This window comes from Podarcis filfolensis (assembly GCF_964270895.1).
Source record: "Podarcis filfolensis genome assembly, chromosome: 16".
NCBI lineage: Eukaryota > Metazoa > Chordata > Lepidosauria > Squamata > Lacertidae > Podarcis > Podarcis filfolensis.
Window position 1 is genome coordinate 20,229,241 of NC_139620.1, and position 17,032 is coordinate 20,246,272.

Below are 17,032 nucleotides of genomic sequence, written 5' to 3' on the forward strand. Positions count from 1 at the left end.
GATTTCACGGAAAGATGCTGTCACTCAGAATGGGGTAACAATGGTCCTCCCTACTCTGTGACTTTATTTTCAGGAGGAAGCGAAACCACTTCCCTCTCCTCTCTCTCTCTCTCTCTCTCTCTCTCTCTCTCTCTCTCTCTCATTGTACCACTCACCATTCTGTTTACTTTGGTTTTAAATAAGCCAGCATAGGAGCCAACTCCTAGGGGCCAAGGGGTCTTCAGCCCACCCAGTAAAATATTTGAGGGGGCTGCTCCCCCCCCTCTAAGTTGATGGGCATTGCCATTCAAATGGTGTGCCATTCAAATCATGTGATTGATTATGCAAGGCAGAGCTTACCTGAAACCCCCCCCCCCCACAATATTTTAAGCCAGTACAGTGGTACCTTGGTTCTCAAACTTAATCCATTCCGGAAGTCCGTTCCAAAACCAAAGCGTTCCAAAACCAAGGCGTGCTTTCCCATAGAAAGTAATGCAAAATGGATTAATCCGTTCCAGACTTTTACATACAACCCCTAAAACAGCCATTTAACATGAATTATACTATCTAACGAGACCGTTGATCCATGAAATGAAAGCAATAAACAATGTACTGCAGTCGCACAATCAATCAGTCAGTAGCTGAACTGGGTTCCGCACAGTCACAAAAACAAAAGAAAGAGCCACAAAAACAAAAACACAAAATGAATAGCAAAAACAGACAGACCTCAGCGTAACACTCAAAACGGAAGTGTGGCACTCAAAATGGAGCATGTTCAGCTTCCAAAAATAGTTTGCAAACCAGAACACTTACTTCCAGGTTTTCAATGTTTGGGTTCCAAGCTGTTTGAGTACCAAGGCGTTTGAGAACCAAGGTACCACTGTACTCCCAATCATGGACCATTCATCAAGGGAGAAGTGCAACATCCACCTTTTTACCAGTTCTGGTTGGTAAGACAGCCAGAGCCATTCCTGGATAGGGTAGCTTGACCACAATTGTCCACGTATTGGTAACTTCAGTCTGATTATTGCAATGCACTCTTATGTGAGACTGCAGCTGGTGCTGAACATGGTGGTGAGGTTCCCTGCAGGGACAGGATTTGCACTGGCTACCCATCTGCTACCAGGCCAAATTCAAGGTGTTGGTAATAACATATAAGGTCCTGTACAGCTTAGGACCTGGTTATTTGAGAATCCATCTTATCCCAATGTCCCAAAGAATATGAGTAAGCTATTTACGTGTGCAACAACAGCTGCCAGAATCCCATATGTGCAGAATTGGAAGGGGAGGGAGTCCCAACCAAAGAGGAATAGATTGCAAAACTAATGGACCATGTGGAACTGGTGAAGCTGAAAGCAAGAATTCAGGGGTGGGCTGGTTTGTTGTTGTTTTTTAATACATTTTATTAAGGTTTATAGAGAAAAATTGACAGCAAGAGTGAGAGACCAAAGTGACTGAGTTTTGTTTTTGTTTTTTAATTGAGGAATGGAAACCCCTTTTTGGAAGATTTGAGAAAGAATTATAGTCAAATGAAATTGCAGGCAGGATTTGAATTATGAGCAGCAGACTGAGAATGAAAATAAATGTAGAAGAGGAAATATTTATTAGATATAGTTTGACATATAATGCAGGTCGGAATAGAAACCCGACGGAGGTAAGTGTGGGAAGTCACCTTGTTCATTTTGCAAGAGAAACATAGATTCAATTCGAAGTTAATGTGCTTAAGTTTTCAAAATTGAATATATGAGAGCCCACTTTATTCCTTATATACGTAGTAGATCCCTGCGATCTATAGGGAATTTTCTCCAGCAGGATCCAACCATCTCAGAAACCCACTCCACAGTTACCTTGCAACAGGGCTTTTAGTCTCTCCCTCTCTCCTCTGTGCTTCATTAGTGTTGGCACATCATGATTCTTTCATCAAATCTTGGAGATTATATATATATATATATATATATATATATATATATATATATACACACATTGTTTCATGCATAGTTGACGCTTCCAAATGCTTTCCCTTTTCTGTATCTTTTTTCAAAACCATCTTCAGTTTTCAAAACCATCTTCAGTTGCATTCCCCCCCTCCCTCGAAACACACGCATCCTTTCCATATGTCAAAACATTGCATATATATATATATATATATATATATATATATATATATATATATAATCTCCTTGATGAAGGGAAGGAGCCAACATTGTCTAATCACCCTTCAGGCCATCTTGAGCAAATTGAGTTTGTCTAAAACTCACCCAGCCTTTAAAGGTTTAATACAAAATGATTGTCTTAATGCAACCACACGCCTAGATGGAGCAGGATGGAAATGGATACTCTCCCTTTCAAGGCCCTGTTGATGTTACGTGAAGGAGAACAACAGTTGTTATGATCCAGAAACTCTGACTGAACCCAATTAATCAATGCTGAGTTGATTTGAATCATGTGGCATGCTTGGTCACCTCTCTGATATTCTATCCTCATGCCTCCCCAGACTGAGCCTTGATTGATGTCAACTGAATGCCCCATTTTACTCTTTAAGTCAAGTTGGATGAGGCAACAAATTAGATCAAAAGTTGGATTCCGGCAAAAGGAGGATCGTTTTCACAACAGGGGCCTGCTGAATTAGTGCAAGGTGGTTTGAATATTTAATGTTTTGGGGTGCTTCAGAAACGCTTGTGAGTTGTATAGGGCATGGGTGGGTGTAGAGTAGATCATCAGAGTTGTGCTATGCTCACCAAATCCCCACCAACCATGTACAGTGGTACGTCAGATTACAAACTTAATCCCTTCCAGAAGTCCGTTCTTAAACCGAAACTGTTCTAAAACCGAGGTGCGCTTTCCCTAATGAGGCCTCCCAGCACTGGTGCCCTTCTACCGTTCGGCTTCCATTCTTAGACCGAGGTAAAGTTCGCAAACCAGAACACTGCTTCCGGTTTTGCAGAGTTCGTAATCCAAATTGTTCGTAAACAGAGCTGTTCTTAAACTGAGGTACCACTGTAAATGAAAAGGGCCAAAAGTGGGGATGCAATGGCAAAGACAGTTCATATGATTGCAGGACAAGTTTCAGCTCAAAATTGGAAGGCAACTGCTTATTTTGACACTGGAAGCACAGTACGAGATCTTGAACACTATGCTAGTGGAAAAACCATCTAAGCAACTTAAAGGTAAAGGTAAAGGACCCCTGACAGTTAACTCCAGTCGCAAACGACTCTGGGGTTGAGGTGCTCATCTCACTTTACTCGCCGAGGGAGCCGACGTTTGTCTGCAGACAGTTTTTCCGGGACATGTGGCAGCATGACTAAGCCGCTTCTGGTGAAACCAGAGCAGCGCACAGAAATGCCGTTTACCTTCCGGCCAGAGTGGTACCTATTTATCTACATGCTTTCGAACTGCTAGTTTGGCAGGAGCTGAGACCGAGCAATGGGAGCTCACCCCGTCGCAGGGATTCGAACCGCTGACCTTCCAATCAGCAAGCCTTAGGCTCAGTGGTTTAGACCACAGCACCAAACTTAAAGCACTAAAAAAAATCCCAATGATAACTTTGAGGGAACATGGTATATTTTTATTCAGCACATCAGAACAGTGGCGTAGCGTGGGTTGTCAGCACCCGGGGCAAGGCAAGTAATTTGCGCCCCCTAACCCGTGGATTTGCGCCCCCTAACCCGTGAATTTGCCCTAACCCCCAGATGTTGCGCCCGGTGCGGCCAGCCCCCCCCGCACCCCCCACGCTACGCCACTGCATCAGAATCACCATGACGAGGTATTATCTCGAGTGATCTGTTGAGACAATGTGCATAATATTACCTATTAGCTTCAACTGACATCTCCACGTGATTTGTTTAAATACCTCTATGTTCATAATACATACACATGAATGAGAAAGGGGGAATAGGGGGTTCTTTTCAGTTAGATAATTTATCTGAAATTTACTACTGAAAATGCATAAACGATGAAAACGATGAAAGTTGGAGACAGAGACGGGCTGAGAGATTTCAGTTGAAGATCCCTCTTGGAGATCCCTCATCTTAAAACCTAAGCCTGACAGGCTGTTCCACCAGTGGGCAAGAAGGCTACATCACTTCTGGAACATAGGAAGCTGCCTAATGCAATAGGTGTGCAACTTATTGGGGGGTTTACACTTTGGTGATCATGCCTGAAATCAAAATTATATATGGTCAAAGCACACTGAGTTCGATAGTGGGTGGGATTGCTAACCATTTTTCCAGGAACCCTGCTCCCTTTCCACCCTTAAAAAAAAATTAAAAATCACTACACATGTAAAGCTGAATGCACACAAATTAAATGTGTGCAAGTTGTGGGCTTCCTGTATTGAGTCACACTGTTGGTTATTCTAGCTCAGCATTGTCAACATTAAGTGACAAAAACTCTCCATGGTTTCAAACAGGTGTTTCTCCCAGCCCTAACCTAGAGATGCTGGAAGCTGAAGCCAGGACCTTCTCCATGAAAAACTTTTCTCTTGCATTTGCAGTGTGTGCTGGTAAGTGTGTGCTCCTCGACCCACCTGCATTTGGGGTCATTTAGGGAACAGGGCCCCCCTCCGTTAAACTGAGGGGCGTGGAGCATGGCTAGATGACCCCAGCCTCTCCACAGAGGAGACAACCCTGACTTTCACGTGCAGCCTGCGAAAGATCGCTGTGTTGTGGTTTCATCTCCCCAGAAAAAACTTAGAGGAAAGTCTCAGGCCTCGCTCAGCGGCGACGGCTCCCTTCGTCCTATACGAGGCAACATGAGTGACTCGAAGGGGAGGGAGGGAAAGGTCTTGGAGGCTTTTGCCCCCTCGCTGAACCGGATTAAAAATTGTTTGTGTAACTGTTCAAATCAAGCTAATGAAAAATAATCTTGACAGAAATCGAGTTCTTGGAGGATTTCCCCTGCAGACTCTTGGAGAGCTCTTAAAACGAGAAGGGAGGCACGGAATTGAGCTGGAACAAGCCGTCGGCTTAATGGAACGAGAGGAAAGGGCCAAGGCGCGAGAGGGGTCGCGCGGGGAAGGAAGGAAGGAAGGTGGGGAAAGGAGTCATCCGTTTGGGGGCAAGAAGGGAAGGAAGGAAGGAAGAAGGAAGGAAGGTAGGTATTGAATAGGAAGGAAATAAGGTTGTGAATAGGAAGGAGGAGCGGAAGGTGAATAGGATGGAAGAACGAAGTCATTTCTGCTTAGAAAAAAAAGTGGAAGGAAAGAATAAGTTGCAACCCTAACCCTTTGCTGTGAAGTAGAATCATAGAATCATAGAGTTGTAGAGTTGGAAGAGGACCCCAGGGGTCATCTAGTCCAACCCCTCTGCAGTGCAGGAATCTCAGCTAAATCATCCATGGCAGATGCTTTAGCATCTTTCAAGGCACCTTTGCAGGTAGCACTTCAAAGTCCAAGTGGTCCACTGGGGACTTACTCCCAGACACGCTGCCAGGGCTATACTCATCATCTCCCCTTAGGGTCACCCATAAAAACTGCTGCACTTTCCTAAAGTGTGCCTATTTAAGTCCCTCCAAGTTTCACAGGACTTAATCTCTAGTAAGAGAGTTTAAGACTAGCGCTCTAAACATGCTTGCTTTGGGCTGGAACCTGTCCTTACTTGGTTTGCCCCTTTAACCTGAGTAGGCTGAAAGCAAGAGTAGGGTTACCATAACTTCTGTCATGGAGCTTCAGTATGCTGATGACAACGTAGTGTGTGCACACTCAGAGGATGACCTCCGAACCATCCTAAATATCTTTGCAGCAGCTTACCAAAACTTGGCCGATCACTCAGCATCCCAGAAACCAAAGTGCTGCACCAACAAGCACAAAACAACTCCTCTGCAGCACGACTAATCTAACTCAATGGTGTGACGTTGGACAGTGTCGAGTACTTCTTCTACTTGGGCAGTTACTTTTCCACAAAGGCGACACTGATGCCAAAATCCAGCATCGCCTGAGCTCTGGGAGTGCAGCTTTCTCCCGAATGAAGCGCAGAGTGTTTGAAGACCAGGATATCCGCATGGCAACCAAAATGCTTGTTCACAAAGCCAGTGGCGTAGCGTGGGTTGTCAGCACCCGGGGCAAGGCAAGTAATTTTCGCCCCCTAACCCGTGGATTTGCGCCCCCTAACCCGTGGATTTGCGCCCCCTAACCCATGGATTTGCCCTAACCCCAGATGTTGCACCCGGTGCGGCCCGCCCCCCCTGCACCCCCCACGCTACGCCACTGCACAAAGCTATTGTACTACCAACCTTACTGTATGCTTCCGAAACATGGACCATGCCATCTCCAGCTCCTCGAATGATTCCATCAACGGTGTCTCTGAAAAATTCTACATATCACTTGGGAAGACAGGTGTACTGAAACAAATGCCACTGTACTGGAAGAAGCAATGATTCTTCAACATCAGCTTCGTTGGAGTGGTGGTGTTGTGCGGGTGCCTGATTCTCGTCTTCCAAAGCAACTACTCTATTCCGAACTTAAAAACGGAAAGCATAATGCTGGTGGTCAACAAAAGAGGTTTAAAGACTCTCAAGGCAAATCTTTAAAAATGTAGGGTAAACACCAACAATTGGGAAACACTGGCTTGCGAGCGCTCCAATTGGAGAACAGCCTTTACCAAAGGTGCCATGGACTTTGAAGCCGCTCAACTCAGGACAAACGGGAGAAACGTGGTAAGAGGAAGACACGCTTGGCAAATCTTCATCATTATCAACTCCCACTGGAAAACCTATGTCCCCACTGTGAAAGGACATGTAGATCCAGAATTGGCCTTCACAGTCACTTACGGACTCACTGTTAAGACCGTGATCATGGAAGACAATCTTACTTGGCTACGAGTGATGGCCGAAGAAGAGGAGGAGGAGGAGGAGGAGGAGGAGGAGGAGGAGGAGAACCTATCTCTATAGCCAAGACGCCTTGTGAAACTCTGGCAAAAGACTCCATCAGCTTCCGGGAACACCTTACACCACCACCACCTCCTCTTTTACATCAAAGACTTTGTTTTGAATTCTGTCGAATTCGCGTCACCTGTGAATCTTGCTCAGTTTAAGCAAATAAATCTCCCCGGTTTTGCAGACGCCAAGTGAAACTCAACAGGTAACACAGCAAACACAGTGTGCTTCCCCCCGCACACACACACACACACACAATGGAGAACGACGACAACTCTTTAGGGAGGTAGTAAAACCGGAGCCAAAAAAAAAAACCCTTTCTGTGGAATCGGAGCAGGCCTGGGAAGTTTTGTCCAGAGCGGCCGTTTGAGGGGGAACGATGTTATTAAGTAGGTGCTAATGGAAAGGGTCGTTGTTACAACCCAGTTAGGGTGTTTGAATGGGATCTTAAAGATCGGGGTTCGAATTCCCTGTCGACCACGGAGCTCGCTGTGAGGCTTTGGGCCAATGGTTATCGCTTTGAGCCCAGCCTCTTGTGCGTTTTGAAGGGAAGGGATGGGGAATCCTGAACAGTTGAGCTCATTGGAGAAAAGGTGGGGGATATAAATGTTAATGCTTATAACGATGATGAAGTTGATAGCAGGGATTGCAATCCTCACTCTTCAGTCCTCTTAACAGCTGACAACGCTGCAATTCTCAGCACACAGCCCAGCCTCACTCAGCTACTGTTTTTAGACAGCTACGGGGGAAGAGAGTTTCTGGATTTCAAAGAACGTTCCTCTATGTTCTCCTTCTCAGTTGGGCACTACTAGACCCCCGGGATACTCGACATACTACATTCAAATGAAATGAACAAAATGGGGCTCCCCCCCAAAAAAACCCCAGCACTCAAAATTTGTTTAGGAATGCTGGTAAGCCCCATTTAATTCAACAGGGCTTACTTCTGAGTAGACATGGTGATAATCTTTAACTTTCGCCTTCTACCAGAATGCATCCTCTGTAGACTTCCTTCTACGGTGGGAGCGCGATCCAGCCAGCGTTGAGCTTTATTAAAATCCATTTTACCCCCTACTCACTCCAAAAACCCACCCGCTCCCCCTAAACTGCTGGCAACAGAGCAATCCTACACATGCCTACTCAGAAGTAATTCCCTGTGTTCAGTAGTGGTAAACGAGTCCAAGATTGCAGCCCTTCCTATAAAAACGAATGGAATTTAATACTAACCTCCGTTCCTTTCTACTCAAAACTAAAACCTACTGAAGTTAATGGGATTGTAGCCTGAAACGCGCTTAACTTTGGCTGGCTCATTTGAAACTGGAGGGGATTATTATCATCACCATCATCAAATCCCCTCGGATTGTCCATCATTCAGTTATTTCGATTTGCTGCTATTCAGTCAATAAAGCATCGACTTTAGGTTTTGGGGATTCTAAGATACTTGTACCATTAGTCCATAGTAACATGGACAAGCGAGGACCATTTGTCCTATTACACCAATACAGAAAAGGATCTTGACTGAGTTATGTGTTAAGCTTTGCACGGAAGGTTGCGGGTTCAGTCCCTGGCATGGCCAGGTAGGGATGACGAAAGCCCTGTCTGAACTCCTGGAAAACCACTGCCGATCCGTATAGACAATTATTGAGTTAGATGGACCTGAGCTTTGAGGCAGCCTGCTACGCTGCAATGTCTTAAGGAGAGGGCCATAGCTCAGGGGTAGAATACCTGCTTTGCATGCAGAAGGTCCAGGGTTCAAATCGCAGGTAGGACTAAGAGAAGATTCCTCGTCTGAAATCAGATAGTGTAGATTATATTAGTATTAACTGTTGGGATCCCCTCCAAACTGGTGCCAACATTTTGTACTCGCGGAGTTCGTAGTTAATAAGGTAAAGGTAAAGGGACCCCTGACCATTAGGTCCAGTCCTGACTGACTCTGGGGCTGCGGCGCTCATCTCGCTTTACTGGCCGAGGGAGCCAGCGTACAGCTTCCGGGTCATGTGGCCAGCAAGACTAAACCGCTTCTGGGGAACCAGAGCAGCGCACGGAAACGCCGTTTACCTTCCCGCCGGAGCGGTACCTTATTTATCTACTTGCACTTTGACGTGCTTTCGAACTGCTAGGTGGGCAGGAGCAGGGACCGAGCAACGGGAGCTCACCCCGTCGCGGGGATTCGAACTGCCGATCTTCTGATCAGCAAGTCCTAGGCTCTGTGGCTTAACCCGTGGTCTGACTAGCAGCTTCCTTCTCTTAGGGTCCTCCTTTGCCACCTCTTAGTCCTGAAACGCCTCGGTCAGAACATTTTCTTGGGAATTGTTGAGTAATGAGAAGGTGCGGAGTGGTGAGGTAAGGTATAGTGGCTGGAGTCTTGTACTAGTCTAGTCATGTTTTGGACACCTTTCAGCCATGGAGCTCAATGAGTGACCTCAGCCCAGTTGCTTTCTTTCAGCCCAACCTACCTCGCAGGGTTGTTGTGAGACTAATACGCATCGCGGGAGGAACTCGCCTTGAGTTTCTTGGAGGAAAGGCGAGATATAAATGGTAATATATTGGGGGGGGGAGTATTCCAGGCTAACAGGAAAGTGTTTTCCCACCCTATAACCACAAGAGATCTCTCTTCACAGCGTATGTGAATATCCCCACCTCCAGCCACCATCCAAGACTTTTAAAAGACAAAAAATCTGGAAGATGCGCGTGCTTCCATTGTAAAAGGAGGCTTTATCTGTATCCGGTCTCCACCTCTTAACTCCCTTTCCCCGCTTAAGCAGCAAGCATCTCCCAGAATAAATGTAAATACGATCTAATGCGGGGCATGTCCCTTGTTCATTTATAACTCTTCCATCCCTAGCCATTGGGCTGAGACAGGCTTTTGTCCCTGTCCGTGGCTGTGACTAGTCCTCATCGCCGGGGAAAGCGTTGCCAGATCACGCACTGAGAAAGGCACGGCCCAGTTCAAATGAAGCAGCGCGGTGCTTTCGTCGCTTTGCATGGGAAGTTAACTCTTTAGCCAGGCCGCCAAAATTGGCATATGGCATAAGATCGCTGTGGTTATGGGATGGGGATCAAGAGTTTTCTATTAGGGTGGGTGGCATGGTATTGTTGATATTGTTTTACTGGGTAGGTTGATTATTCTCTACACAGTTTTGAAATTGGGAGGGAGGGAAGAAGGAAGGAATTACAGTGGTACCTCGGCTTAAGAACTTAATTCGTTCTGGAGGTCCGTTCTTAACCTGAAGCTGTTCTTAACCTGAGGTACCACTTTAGCTAATGGGGCCTCCTACTACGGCTGCGCTGCCGCTGCACGATTTCTGTTCTCATCCTGAAGCAAAGTTCTTAACCTGAGGTACTATTTCTGGGTTAGCGGAGTCTGTAACCTGAAGTGTCTATAACCTGAAGCGTATGTAACCCGAGGTACCACTGTATAGAGTTGGAAGGGACCCCGAGAGTCATCTAGTCAAACCTCTGCAATGCAGGAATCCTGGGCGGGCTCAAACCACCAACTTTGTGGTTAACAGCCAGACACACAGAGCCATTGCGCCACTGGAGGGCTTGTGGAAGGAAGGAAGGAAAGAAATGGGAAAGGAAGGGTTGTTAAGTCAGAACCTCTGAAAGAGGTAAGTGATGCGCTGAGGTTGCTCTGGATGTCTGCAGGAAGAAGTCTAAAAACCCTTTTCAAATCCCCTTTCAAGCCCAAATGAGTTTACATCGATTTGGTTTGCTTTCCAGCGTCTCCTCCAAATCACATTTGTTGATTTCCATCCCCCCCCCCCGCACGGTTTCAGCTCGACCTCCTCCTTTCCACACACACACAGACTGCCCGCGACTGCACAGCCAGCTCGCCTGCGTATCGTCACTCATCGACGGCGCTGCTTTCCAATGTGGGCGCCTTTGTCTCGCGGACGCACACCCCCTCCCCGCAGCCGCGCCGCGCCGCCCCCGCGCCTAATTGTATTCCCCAAAGAATTTGCTTTGATGGATTTACTTCCTTTTATAATTTCCAAGTTATGTATCCTGGCTTTGCCTTTCCAACACGTAATGTGGACAAAATACCCTCTTTCCGGGGGAGGGAGAGGGGGAGACATAAGACATTTGCTCCGCTGGGAAGTGGGGAAAGAGTATGCTTTGCGTGGTCTTAGGCTGCTCGCCTCCTCTCCCATTTCACTGGACGAGAGTGATTCTTGGTTGCCCAGATCTCGCTCGGAGCACAGTCTAAATTCCTTAGAGGAAGCCCCGCACCCCGCTAGGGATCTGGCAGGTATTATAATAAGATGGAGGGACGCCTTTCCCTTGGAATCATAAAAAGAGCCCTGATGGATCCAGGGATCCTGATGGATGGGCCCAGAGTTCTGTCCATGGAGTGTCTCATTGCAGGTAGTTCTGGGTTGTCACAAGCTGGACAATCGTATTGTTAGGAGGTTGAGGTTGAGGAAGAGCCCGCAAGCTGGGCATCCGAGCAAATCTATGGTTGGGAGCAGGGCCGGATTTAGGTTTGGTGAGGCCCTAAGCTACTGAAGCTAACGGGGCCCTTTATATGTCCAACTGTCCTTTGTCAACAACAAATTGTCACTGTTTTTTTTTTTTTGTTAAATATATGCTATATGACAATTTATGGACCTAATAGGTATCTAAAGCCATTTGCACATAACAAAATATGTAATTTGTCAAGATAATTGTTGAACTGAAATACAGTTAAGAAGAAGTATATTAGTAGTGAAATAACTATTAAGCTCTAACTTAAAATGGTTTTTTATTCATAACAAACTTAATAATGCAAACACATTGGCATTTGGCAATGACAAAAGTTCCTTTTAAAACACTGTTTACAAAGACTCATAATCTAGTCTCTAGAAACTTGCTATAACATGAAATAATAATAAGTGATATATGATGCAAACTACTAATAATTATAAATAGCTTTATTAATATGAAATTAAGTGTTATAACCTGTACAATGCAATTGTAGTTAATGCAAGCAGGCAGGGCCCATTACTTACATCTTAGGAGCCTAAACAACACAACACAACACAACACAACACAACACAACACAACACAAAACACTGTTGCTGTATGTAGGTTTTATTTTATTTGTTTTTTATCTTATATTTTGGAAATGTACGTCTAGTTTTTTTTTCTTTAAACTTTTTTGGGGGGGGGGGCAAGAGAGTGGGGCCCTAAGCTATAGCTTGTTTAGCTTATATGTAAATCCAGCACTGGTTGGGAGGAGGAGGAAGAGGAGAAGACAACGGAGAACTAGGTGGATCAATGGTCGGCTCAAGCATCTCTCTACTTGCTTACCAGTTTTTAAAAACTGGGAAGAAGTGGTCAGCTTCAGCCTCCTGGCTTTCCAATGTTCTAGTGCTGAACTCTACTTTGGCTAGCAGTGGGGGCTCAACCACATTTCTCCTCCATACCTCATGATCCCATTTTCAGTTTTGTCCAGAGCTGTGTATTCCTGCTTTTGTTTTTTTTGCCTCAGATTTTACTCAGGAAAAGACCCCTGAACTCATGTGCTTTCCTGTTCATTCATCCTGTAATCAATATTCTGCGATTCCCTTCCCCCACCCCTATTGTGGGCAGTTTTGCAGTAAAGGCAAACTTCTGGTCTTGCGCATAAAGTGATGTATTATAAAGCAGCCAGAATCCCCAGCCTGTGCAGGAAGTTCCTTTTCCATGTTAAAATCTATTTTGTGTTACAATATAACTTCCAGTTCTATGCTTATTGCTATTATTATTAACTTATGCACTGCCCATCTGACTGGGTTGCCCCAGCCATTCCCAACAAAAACAGTAAAAGCGCTATACAACATCACACACTAAAAACTTCCCTGGACAGGGATGCCTTCAGGTGTCTTTTAAAAATCACATATTGTAACTACCTATGTGTTTGACATCTGATGGGAGGGCATTCTACAGGCCAGGGGTGACTACCAAGAAGGCCACCTACCTGGTTCCTTGTAGCTTCATGTCTCGCAGTGAGGGAACCACCAGAAGGCCCTCAGAGCTGCATCTCAGTGCCCTAGCTTGGCGATGGGGGTGGAGACGCTCCTTCAGGCCATTTAGTGGTTTAAGAGTCAGTACCAACACTTTGAATTGTACTCAAATGTACTGGGAGCCAATGCACTTCTTTTAGGACCAGTGTTATATCGTACCGGCAGCTACTTCCAGGCAGCTGTGGAGCATATGCCCTTGCTGCCCAGGGTGGGCGCACTCCCGAGGGGGCGGGGTGTGGAGGGTGCCCTCCCAGGCTCAGGATAGCCGCTCAGGTGCATGAGGCAGAGCAAGCCACCAATGGCGGACATTCGGCGCACAGCCTGTACACGACTGCCAAATGTCACCCCCATCAGTGAAGACACCAGGGGCGATCCACCCTCACCGCACCCCCCCTTCCTCTGTCCCTGCTCCCAGGCGCCAGTCTAGCTGCCACATTCTGGCTTAGTTGAAGTTTCTGAGTCACCTTCAACGGTAGCCCCACATAGAGCACATTACAGCAGAATATTATTGTTTGGGAATCCTATCCTGGTGCACTCGTGTTGCAGCAGTCTGTTCATTTGCTGCAATCTTTAGTAATGGAGTTGTCAAGATTTGCTCTCATAGGAAGAGTCCTACTGGATCAGGCCAAAGGTTCATCTAGGTCAGCCTTTCTCAACCTGTGGGTCCCCAGATGTTGCTGAACTACAACTCCCATCACCCTAGCTAGCAAGGCCAGAGCTTAGGGATGATGGGAGTTGTAGTCCAACATCTGGGGACCCACAGGGTGAGAACCACTGATCTAGCTGAACACTCTTTTCTCATGGTCCTAAGACAGATGCCCAGGGTAAGCCAGCAAGCAGGAACAGAGTCTCCAAAATCTCTGGAAGAAGCATTCGTAACCTAGAGATGCCAGAGGGTGGCTTGAGCTTGAATCACTTTCCGGAATCAGAAAGGTCATGTTGATGACTGTGTGTTACATCCAGAAGTATCATAAGAACATAAGTGGAGCCTGCTGGATCAGGCCAATGGCCCATCTAGTCCAGCATCCTGTTCTCACAGGATGCCTGTGGAAAAACACCAAGCAGGACCTCAGCACAAGAGCCCTCTCCTCTCCTGCAGTTTCCAGCAACTGGTGTTCAGGTGCATTATTACATCAAACAGCGGAGGTAGTACATAGCCATTATGGCTAGTAGCCATTAAGAGGCAATGTGCCCCAACATTACCAGTCCCAGTGGGGGGGTAACAGTGGAATCATGCCATAGTCATGCCTCTGGGCTTCCCAGAAGGGTCTGGCTGGCCACCGAGAAATTGGATTGGATGTGCCTTTGGTCTAATCCAGCAGGGTCCTCCTTATTTTCTGTAGTGAGCTATGGCCCTCCCGGAAAATAAGCCAATCAAATAAATTTACTAGTTGAAAATGAGTCCCATTAATTTCAGGGCAACTTGTTTAGGATACGCAAGTGATTCATGGACTTCCTGTGAGGCATCGACTGGCTGTCTCTCAGCCTCGGGGATCCATCTGTAAAATACGGCAGTCTCCTGAGCTGGGACTTCTGGACCTGGGGAGCGTAGGGGGTTCAGACAGCCTTCAAATGAAATTTACAAGCATCCCAAGGACATCGGGAAAGGCCAAGGGCAACTTGGAAGCCAAGGCAGCTTCCAGCAATTCAATCAAAGCCTTGCATAGCATTGTGTGCTGGAGCGGGGTGCCCACTGCCTCCTTGCAGACCACCGGAACCATTACCCATATTACAGAGCACTACTTATATTAAATATATCGAAGTGGTATTTGTTTGAACCTGCTGAATGGAGAATGTTCTCCTGGCTTAAATGCCAGAAATGGAGTAATGTTCACATTACAGAGACCAGAAGCGGAAGGAAGGCAAATTTAAGAGCAGCCAGGGTTGAAAATTAAGGGTGTGGGTTTTTTTAAGGACATAAATGAAAGGATCAATATATAAAGGGTTCTTAGGGGAAGCTTTTCTTCTTGAGTTGGGTGGCATTCTTTTGGAATGGATGGAGATTTTTTTTTTACTTGGCCAGTCCTTTATCAGTCTCTGCTCAGTATGAGTTTCTTTTGAGGAAGGTAAAGAATTAGTAAAAGGAAGCGAGAGAAGAAAGGAAGATTTAATATTATTTGCCCTCTTTTCCTTTCTTCTCTGAGCAACCTCACTCCCATGTGAAATTGTTCCAAGGACTGCATTGAATTATTGTAGACTCATCAAGTCACTGAGCAAATCATCATGTTGGAAGGGATCCCCAAAGTTCACCAGGTCGCACCCCCTTCAGCACAGGACTCTAAACTATAGCAGCAGCAGAAACCACCAGAACAGACTGGAGTATTGAATATGAACCCAGAAAAACAAAGTTCATCAAGTGGGAATGTTCAGGGTGGCAGGAGAGGATATATTGTTTATTAATATCCTTCCTAACTTGCGCTAGCAAGTTGCTTTGCTTAGCAGAGTTTACACTCCCCTTCCTACACGCACAGCAGATAGCTGGTTGCAGGCTTGTGTAAGCCTCTCATTGTTATGCAATTCAGTATTGAATTGTATATTCCTGGTAAATTCCCTTTAATCCCTGTTTAAAAAAAATCTTCTTCAAAGATAATAAAATAAGTTTACTCACATCAGTTCACAGTTGGATTCCTAAAGGCAGACTTAGTTACAAATATGTACATGTGGATCTACCCCATATGGGGGAATAATCCCAGTGCTTCTGCTAGCTGGTAGCTACCAGGAGCAGTCCTAGCTGAGAAGCTGGTTCAACGCTAAGAAGCTGGTTTTGTTACCTGGACAAGTAAGATCACACCCACCTCTAGTCACATGCAAAAGGAAGGATGCTCCAGCCAGTAGGAAACAGGAAGTTTTCGACTGGCTGGACCAAAATTCCCTTGCATGTCTTTTCTAGCATTACAAGGAATGTTGTACTTGACTGCTCTCAGTGGATTACGTCCCATACATCAGAGTTATTTAGCAGGTGGATATTGTGATGCCCCAACCTTTCACATCAGTCATTGCATAGAAAGCAAATAGGAGGTCAACGCTAGGCACTTTGCTCACCATTTTTCTGGTCTATGCAAGAAGAAGGGCATCAAGAAGCAACACTCTTGTCGTTTGAGAGACAATCCCTTTAAGAAGTGGATAATCCACAGAACACTTTCAAGAAAGGCTAGGGCATTAACCCTGTAGCCTGGAGTAATCCCCACCAAAGAGAAAAAGCACACAGGGTTTATATCACAACATGGAGATTAGCTTGGTCAGGCAAGGATGGAGCATCAAAGCAACTGGCTGGCCGTTATTGGCATCAATGGTCTGGCCAATCAGCAATCCAGTTAAAGGACGTAAATAGAGCTTAGAGATTGGGGGGCTGCGTGTTATTCGGTTGTTTCTGTTTTTATTTTGATTATGTATCCTGTGTATTTACATTGTAATTTTATCCTGTGAACTGCCCTGAGACCTGTGGGTATAGGGTGGCATATAAATTTAATTAATCATAAAAAGCAGAGACATCACCTTGCTGACAACGGTCCATGTAGTTAAAGCTATGGTCTTCCCATGGAAGTGAGACCATAAAGAAGGCTGATCGCCAAAGAATTGATGCTTTGGAATTATGGTGCTGGAGGAGACTCTTGAGAGTCCCGTGGACTGCAAGAAGATCAAACCTATCCATTCTTAAGGAAATCAGCCCTGAGTGCTCACTGGAAGGACAGATCCTGAAGCTGAGGCCCCAATACTTTGGCCACCTCATGAGAAGAGAAGACTCCCTGGGAAAGACCCTGATGTTGGGGGAAACTGAGGGCCCAAGGAGAAGGCGACGACAGAGGACGAGATGGTTGGACAGTGTTCTCAAAGTTACCAACATGAGTCTGTCCAAGCTGCGGGAGGCAGTGGAAGACAGGAGTGCCTGGCGTGCTCTGGTCCATGGGTTCACAAAGAGTCGGACATGACTAAATGACTAAACAACAACAAAAATTATCTTTTAAATTCTTGAAGGTATGCCTTTTATGAAAGATAAAGCTTTTAGGGGGCAGTGGTCGATGATGGCTATTGTTCTACCTCCACTGTCAAGACAGTGTGCCTCTGAATACCTATGTGTGACACTAAGAATGACCCTCTTTCCCATTTCCTCCTTCTGCTTTATGAGCTTTCCAAGACTCAGGTTAATTCTCCTGGATCTGTGATTTTAGTAAGAGTCCTGCATTGCATGTGGTTGTGCT

The 17,032-nt window shown here is 45.8% G+C and overlaps 1 long non-coding RNA gene across 1 annotated transcript in view; it reads right to left on the reverse strand.

Annotated features, from left to right (window-relative positions):
* The window catches only part of LOC310751490, a 153,282-nt gene extending 143,014 nt beyond the window's left edge, over positions 1-10,268 (reverse strand). The window contains exon 1 of the long non-coding RNA XR_014542556.1: positions 10,234-10,268. This is a non-coding gene — a long non-coding RNA (uncharacterized lncRNA). The remainder of the gene's footprint in view (positions 1-10,233) is intronic.
* Positions 10,269-17,032: the final 6,764 nt, after the last annotated feature.